This window comes from Chiloscyllium plagiosum, unplaced genomic scaffold (assembly GCF_037043375.1).
Source record: "Chiloscyllium plagiosum isolate Xiang-an unplaced genomic scaffold, Cpla_swu_hap1 HiC_scaffold_18, whole genome shotgun sequence".
NCBI lineage: Eukaryota > Metazoa > Chordata > Chondrichthyes > Orectolobiformes > Hemiscylliidae > Chiloscyllium > Chiloscyllium plagiosum.
This window is the reverse complement of record NW_028270156.1, coordinates 90,904,318-90,913,033: the sequence shown is the minus strand read 5'-3', so window position 1 is coordinate 90,913,033 and position 8,716 is coordinate 90,904,318. Positions and strand designations below refer to the sequence as shown.

General features: G+C 41.1%; 1 pseudogene; it reads left to right on the top strand.

The window, feature by feature from the left end:
- Positions 1-1,058: 1,058 nt before the first annotated feature.
- On the top strand, positions 1,059-4,593 carry LOC148147050 (putative G protein-coupled receptor 139; annotated as a pseudogene).
- Positions 4,594-8,716: the final 4,123 nt, after the last annotated feature.

The window sequence follows — 8,716 nt, the reverse complement described above, 5'->3', positions numbered from 1 at the left end:
GGTGGGTGGATTCAGAAGACAATTACAATATTGATCCCGGAAATGAAATGTTTGTCATGTGAGGAGTGGTAGGGTTTGTACATCAAGGAATTTAGCGGGATGAAGGGAAATCTCATTGAAATTTACAGAATTCTGAGAAGTCTGAAGAGGGTGGATTTGAAGAAAACATTTTTGCTCTTAGCAGGAACAGTGACCCATTGGCAGAGTCTCGGCGTGAAGGGAAGAAACTTAAGAAATGACTGAACGACATTTACCATTTGCTTCTGGTCAGTGAACATGTGGAACACATTTCCATAGTTGGCTGCACAGGCTAAGTGTGCCTAAGTTACAGACGTAAATGCGACGAATTAGTTTGGGGATCAAACATTAAATGGACAAAGCAGGAGGACCAGGTTGTGAAACATATCAGGAAGATCTAATGGTGGAGCAAACTGAGTGGACCAAATGAACTAATTCGCATCATGTATCTTATGGTCCAAAACTCGACTTCTGAGCTGGAATCGTTCAAAACATTATCATGTGTTTGCCTCAGCATTGGTTCCTGGATTTCATAATTGTCTCTTCGCGGCCCTCACTATACGATGCTGTGGTGATCTCATTTTGTTATCTTTGAATAATAATCTTGCTTTACCAAATTGTTTCCAACCGTTTAACTGTAAATCTACACAATAAGGTAACGTCAGCAATCAAATAAATGCACGACTTAATCTAACGTTTTAACTGCCAAAAACATGAGGAACCTGGCTGAAATAATGAGAAGAGATTATATTCGAAATACTACCCATCGTCGTTATCTGCTATCAGCCACTTCGGTGGGCATACTCAGCGTGATTATGGGGAAAGAGAGCCACTGAAATAAATATAATAGAACCCTTCCTTTGTCAATGCTTCAAATGTAAAACAATGTTTTTTTCTCTTTGTTCATTGATCTAAAATTGAGAGCATGATGCAGTTTAATTGCTCCCCGAGACTTTCAGATAAAATAAATGAAGGTAACGTTGAATCTTTTACAAAATTAAACAGCTCAGCTTCGAAAAGTGTGTTACTTTCGAACGGTCATGCATGGGCCAGTGAAAGGGCTCTTCTATGCCATTACCTATCCCATTGTTGCCGTTGTTGGAATCCCAGGTAAGAAATGAATTGCAAAGAAAGTACTTAGTTATTTGGAAATCTTTACAAAAGTTCTTTTTTTACCTTGCCCATTTTTCTAAGGTTCACCCCCCTGTAAATATAAGCGATATAAACCAGGAACATATAGAGAGTATTGCCATTTTGTTTATTGCACGTTTTGCACCATTAAGGAGAGTTCCAGTGCATTATTTGAACTTATATCATCGAGCAACGCAAGATTATATTCAATGATTTATATAACACATTTCTGTTAATAGATTGTGCAAATATGAATTAATGAATAGCATTGCCTGAACAGTAACCTGTTGTATTATTCAGAATTAAATTTAACTTTAAACCAAAATAGATTCCAGAAATTTAATGACATATGTGCTTGCAGTTTAGTCAGGTGGTAAAGTGCATTTTCCTGCACTGATCTTAATACATCCACGCTGATAAAGAAGATCAGCCATGAAGTTGTTGAAAGGTACGGTGGAATGGCTGAATCTATTACCGTATAAATTTCTGCAGGTTACACATTGTGTTGGATATAATGAAATCAACAGTTGTGTGCAGGGATTGAAATACAAGTCTGCAATCCTGTCTCATTGAGTACTGAAAATGTGTTGCTGGAGAAGCGCAGCAGGTCAGGCAGCACCCAGGGAACAGGAAAATCGACGTTTCGGGCATAAGCCCTTCTTCAGGAATGAGGAAAGTTTGTCCAGCAGGCTAAGATAAAAGGTAGGGAGGAGGAACTTGGGGGAGGGGATAGGTGGAAAGAGGTCAAGGTGAGGGTGATAGGTCATACTGGGGTGGGGGCGGAGAGGTCAGGAAGAAGATTGCAGGTTAGGAAGGCGGTGCTGAATTCGATGGATTTGACTGAGACATGGTGGGGGGAGGGGAAATGAGTAAACTGGTGAAATCCGAGTTCATCCCTTGTGGTTGGAGGGTTCCTAGGCGGAAGATGAGGCGCTCTTCCTCCAACCGTCGTGTTGTTGTGGTCTGGCAATGGAGGAGTCCAAAGACCTGCATATCCTGGGAGTTGAAGTTTTGAGCCACAGGGTGGTTGGGTTGGTTGGTCCGGGTGTCCCAGAGGTGTTCTCTGAAATGCTCCGCAAGTAGGCGGCCTGTCTCCCCAATATAGAGGAGGCCACCTCGGGTGCAGAGGATGCAATAGATGATGTGTGTGGTGGTGCAGGTAAATTTGTGGCGGATATGGAAGTTATCTCATTGAGTAGTTAATTACGTAAGCTGCAACGGATCAACTACCTTGAATAGTGTAACTAATTAATATTTGATACTTTTTGCAGAGGTGAATTAAAATAAAATGGAATTTGTTTCATTAAGGATTTTGGCTTTTCGTTTGCATTTGGCATTCATCTTGCAAAGTTGTGTTAGTTATTCATCAGTAAGCGAGTTGACGGATTTCTTTCACCTCTTGCTCATACATCTGAAACATGGAGTTGCTTTAGTTTGCACATACTGCAATATGAATGTTGTGGTATACAAAGGAAGTTTCGTAAACAGGTTTTACACAAAGAGAAACTGGAGAAGAATAAGAAGATGGTGGACTTGAAAGGGTCCAGAAAATATTTACAAGGATGTTGTCAGGGTTGGAGGATTTTAGCTCTCGGGAGAGACTGACGGGTTTGGGGCTGTTTTCGCCCGGACGTCAGAGTCTGTGGGGTGACCTTATACAAGTTTGCAATATTATGAGAGACATGGATAGGATAAATAGACAAAATCTTTTGTCTGTGTTCGGGGAGTCCTGAAGCAGATGGCATAGGTTTAGGGTGAGAGGGGAACGTTATAACAGACACCTAAGGGGCAACTTGTTTCACACAGAGGACGGTACATGTATGGAATGAGCTGTCAGAGGAAGTGGTGGAGGCTGGGACAATAGGAACACTTAAAAGGCATTTGGATGGGCAGATGAATAGGAAGGGTTTGGAGGGATATGAGCCGGGTGCCGGAAGGTTTTATGAGATTGGGTTGGGATATCTTGTCGGCATGGATGGGTTGGACCGAAGGGTCTGTTTCCATGCTTTGCATCTCTATGACTTTATGACTTTAAGTTTGGATATGAGGAGTGATACACAGAAGGAGGGAGAAAGTGCGCTTTGAAGAAGGAATTCAATTTCGATAATTGAGGCATTAACGTCACATCTGGAATGTTAAATACCATAATTATACAAGAGGGTTTAATTGGAGAAAAAATGACATCTCAGATAATAATGGGAAACTGAACGGTCACAAGTAGCAAAACGAAAGTGAACAATGAAATTATTTACTGAAGAGAATAAATTGCCACCTGTGGTGTTAATTTGTAAGTTAGCAGAGGCCTAATACCCAATGCTTGAGATGTCAGTTGTGGATACTTCTGACTATTCTACTCACAGTTACCTATGAACGTTGGTTAGCCCGCGTCTGAAGGTGCCACTGTCGTGGATCAGAAGGGTTTCAGTGTCAGGTAGGGCGAGGTAGTATATGTTCCTTGCGGTCCACCAGTTGACATCTAGGTAATGCCATTCTTTATACTTGGTATTTCAACAAACTATTTAACTATTTTGTCCAGCACAGCCAATTTGGTAGCAATTGCAATTCTGTTCCGAGGGCGGTGTGGACTCTCCAGGTGCATCAATTACTATTTGATGGCCATAGCGATAACAGATTTCTTTGTTATTGTCACCGGATGCATACTTAACCGAATCAGCCGCATTTACTTTAGCTACAGTGTTCTGTCTACCACTCCCATATGCAGACTGACTACAATTCTGTTCCGCTGCAGCCGGGATGGCTCCGTCTGGCTAACTGCAGCCTTCACCATCGACCGTTTTGTGTTCATTTTCTTGCAGAGCCTGAAGATCAGATGCTGCACCGAGAAAAGCGCGTCACTCATCATAGGAATGATCTGCGTCCTATGTTGTGTTAAAAAATTTCCCTTTGTACATCATCTACAGACCCTTCTACATCCTGGATGGGGTCGCCTGGTTCTGTGGTATAAAGTCTATATTTTATACGTTACCAATCTGGCAGGCCTACGACTGGATGGATCATATCTTAACTCCCTTTCTCCCATTTATCCTCATCCTGCTACTCAATGTCCTGACCGTAAAACACATCATCACAGCCAGCAAATCCCGTAGGAAACTTGTCAGTGCTGAAAATGGCATTGATCCAAAGATGGAAAACCGTAAAAGATCCATCGTCCTGCTCTTTGCCATTTCCCTCAGCTTCCTGCTGTTGTGGGCCACCGAAGTTGGACATTTCCTGTACTTGCGTATTAAAGGTGATGCATACTTCAACAACGAGAATTTCAAAGACTTAATCTACGTCCTGCAAGAGACAACGAACTTGTTTCAATTACTCAATTCCTGCAAGAATGTATTCATCTATGCGGTATCCCAGAACAAGTTCCGTAAGGAGTCCAAGAAGGTGTTGCTGTGTCCTTTTGCTGTGCTCATGAAATGCTGTGAAAAATAAAATTTTCATAAAGCAAGGTGTTCGCCCTCAATTTATTTACCGCATCATGTCCCACTCTCAATCTAATTCAGCAAGTGACGGATTGTAGTTACAACAACTAAGAAATATATGGCACAAAATTCTATGACCACACATTTGCACTGAAGCAATGTTAATGTATTATTGATGATTTTTTTCAGATATGATTACAGTCTAATTCTAATTTGTGGGACAGAATGTAAATATCCTACTGTCACTGACGCAAATCAGAACAGAAAGTGTTCGCTCAGTCGCTCTGGGTTTTAAACTGCCCCGAATTCAAGACCACTCAGAGCAGTTTTCTGACTATAGGTTTTAACTACTTTTCTACAGTCCTACTGTGAACATATCTCCTGCCACGTTTATTTGTTTCACATGGCCAAAATGCTTAAATCTGAAAATGTGTTGCTGGAAAAGCGCAACAGGTCAGGCAGCATCCAAGGAACAGGAGAATCGACGTCTCTAGCACAAGCCTTTCTTCATTCCTGAAGAAGGGCTTGAGCCCGAAACGTCGATTCTCCTGTTCCCTGGATGCTGCCTGACCTGCTGCGCTTTTCCAGCAACACATTTTCAGCTCTGATCTCCAGCATCTGCAGATCTCACTTTCTCCTCAAAATGCTTAAATGCCTATCGAAATTGTGCAGTCAGCATTCGTTAATTGAAATTCCGTCCTTCCTTCCTTCCTGCTTTCATTCCTTCCATTCTTGCATCTTCTTCCCTTTCTTCATCTCTTCCGATTTTCCTTACTTCCAAATAATAAACTCCTGCTCAGTATTCTTGCTGTTGTCAAATATTTACGTGTATGGATAAGACAAAACACGAAGGTTTACCAGCGCACCTCAATCCTCCTGACTGCATTTATTCACTTTGCAGTTTTTAACTGAGTTCTAGTTCAGTTCGACAAAGCTAAGTCACAAGAAATGCCTGCAAACTGCACCCAGATTTTCTCAACGTTCATTTAATTACATTGAGGAAACTCGGGTTTTGAAGAAGAATCATACTGGACTCAAAACCTTGCTGTTGTTTGTCTCTCTGCAGATGCTGAGTTTCTCCATCATTCATTGTATGAATAGCTTATTTCATTCAACACCTCCAATTGCACCTCTCTGAAAGCAGCCGTGCAGAATGAGTTGTACGGAAGTCCTTGTTTCCACGTTGCGTAACATTGTGACATCCTGTTCTGTCAACTCTCGCACCCAATCATCATAAATAACCCAAAAGATCAATAGTTAACACACTTTGCTCCAATGAAAACAATTCTGGCCTGGAGACTCTCTCCAACAAACTACATTTTCTCATATCTGGACGAAGTCCAACGCAGAGATTTCCAAAGATAATTTGCGAACATATTGCAAAAATATGGAAATATGTTAAGGAAAAACAAAAGGAACATCCAGTCACCAACTTTTTAAATACTTAGAAACTTTTTTGAAGGGAATTCAGAGGAGATAGAGGGCCAACTGACCAAATTGGCAGAGACATTCAAAGGAACTTCTTTCACAGCCTGAGCCATTGCATCCACTGTTTTGGTAGTCATGAAGTGTTATGATGCATTGAAACTACATTCATTCCATCACCTCAGACATTCAAACTTCATCTCGGCTCTGAAACAATGAGGAAATTTAGGAACAGAACGATAACTTTGAAAAGTTCGAAGTAAGACAGCTCTGAGTGTAGGAGAGTTGCTTTCTGTTGACAAAAATGAGTCTTCAGAGCGGCAATATGCATCTTGAAGCCACTGACAGCCTGCTTTCAGAGTTCATGGAAATGGTGGAATTATCTATATTTCTCATGCGATTGATCAGTATATTCTGCTACTAACCAAGAGGAAAATCTTTCAGTATCCAGTCGTCAAGACCAAGGATTTAAGATGGTGACTCGTCTGTGTAAGTCCTGACCCATCGTCAATAACCCACTCCACCTCACTTAAGTTCACATGATGTGTCTTTATGTACAGGATTTTATGGCGATGTGTTCCACAGATTCACTGCCCTCTTGATCACAGTTGTAAAGAGTTGTCCATTCACTGTGACATTTTGCCCTTACATTCCAGGCTGTACAACTGATGAAACTGTCTTCGCCTAGTTCACTCCATCCAGACTTCTCAGCATTCCACAAACAAAAATCAAGCTTCTTTGAGTACAGACCCAGAACCCTCAACCATCCCTTACATGAAAGCACTTTCATTCCCGAGCTCATTCTTCGAAATTACTTTGAACATTCTCCAAGGCCAGCTCATCTTTCCTTAGTTGCAGAGTTCAAAATTGTTTACAAAAATGTGAAATATATTATAACCAGAGCCTTATACAGTCTCAGCAATATGTCACATCTTATCTAAGTAGGCCCTCACTAAACGAATGTTTGCTTTAGATTTGCATTCCGAACTGACAACTAACCGACATGTTAACCATAGGAAAATCCAGATTAAACAATGCTAAATCCCTTTTGAACTTCAGATTACTGAAGTCGTTGTCAATTTGGAATAGTATGTGCCTCTATTCTTCCGACCAAAGTACTGAACTGGGCTTTCCATATTTTATTCCACCCGTCAAGGTTTTTATTTTCTTTCATGACAGTCATTTTTCAGACTGCTCGCTTCACTAATGTTACCCATTCCTACATCTTTCGGTTGAGTTATCAGCAAATTGAGCATAAATCATATCTGTTCCTCCGTACAGTTCCTTACTGTTTAATGGATACCTGCAAAACTCGAGTAATCACCTTTTGACTTCCAGAAAAGGAAAAATTTATCTGTCAGTCAACAAATGCTTGAGTTATACCAAAAGCAGCAGCTGATGGGAAAGCTCAGCAGGTCTTTGCAGCATATGTGAAGACAAATCAGAGTTAACGTTTCGAGTCCAGTGACCGTTCCTCAGGATGGTGAACCTTCCTCCTTTATCTTTGACAGTTCCATGCTCCGCGTATCTTTCACTCGTATCTGTTTTCAGCTGATACCACCCGAGGACAACTACTGATACAGCCTTCTGGCAATACAAAAAAAGTCATCGGCAGAAGTTGGCACTGCAGATGTTGGAGATTAGTGTCAAGATTAGGGTGGTGCTGGAAAAGCACAGCGGGCCAGGCAGAATCGGAGGAGCAGGAAAATTGACGCTTTGAGCAAAAACCCTTCGAGTAAAAGCATCATGCTAATCTTGACAAATATTGTCATTGCCTGTTCAAGTAAATGCAACAGGTTTCGCAGACATACTTTTCCTGGAAGTCGTACTGATTCTAAAATCTTAGCAACAACAGAACTTGGGCTAACTGGCCTTGACTTCCCCGTCTTCTGCTTCCCATCCTACATAAACAAGAATATTGCATTAGCCAATTTAAGTCTTAGGACTCCATTCCTTATTCCAGTGATTTCTTGAGCACGACCAAAAGTGCTTTTGCAATTTATACAGATATCCTCTTAGAGGCTTTTGCCTAATCCATTTGGTTCGAATATTGTATCAATATTCAGACCTTACAGCTTGCCCAGTACATTTATCGTAGTGATAGTCACGTCACACAGCTCTGCCCTTTGACATGTTTGAAGTTCTGGTAAACTGCTGCTAATGCTGATCACCATGGAGACTGTTGCAATTTCCAATTTCTCTGTTATCCATTATTGCTTCCCCGGCATTATCTCTCAGTGGTATATTGTCCGCTCGTTTCTCTCCCAACGTTTAAACGTACATAAGAAAAACACTTGCAATATTCTTAAATATAACTGGATAGCTTATCATTTCATCTTCTCTTGCATATTGTTTCCTTAGTTGTCCTCGGGTGTTTAAAGGCTTGCCAAACATCTGGCTTCAACACATTGTGTAAGTTTTCATTTATGTTTATGGTTCCCTGAAGTTTTTGACAATCATCTTTGCCTCGTTCTCCCTTGAGTATGTTTCGTGTTCCTTGACAAATTTACACTTCTTGAATTGCCCGATGAAACTCTGCGATTCCAGGTCTGTTGTTTCCACTGCTCAGCTACCCTTGCAATCAATTCTGGATAGCTCCTCCTTCACTTTTCATTCTGTTACATTTGATTCAAAATTCTTCCTCTCAAGTTGTCGAGTGAAATCTTAATATAATATTTCACTGCCGCCAAAGGTCCATTCACTTCGCG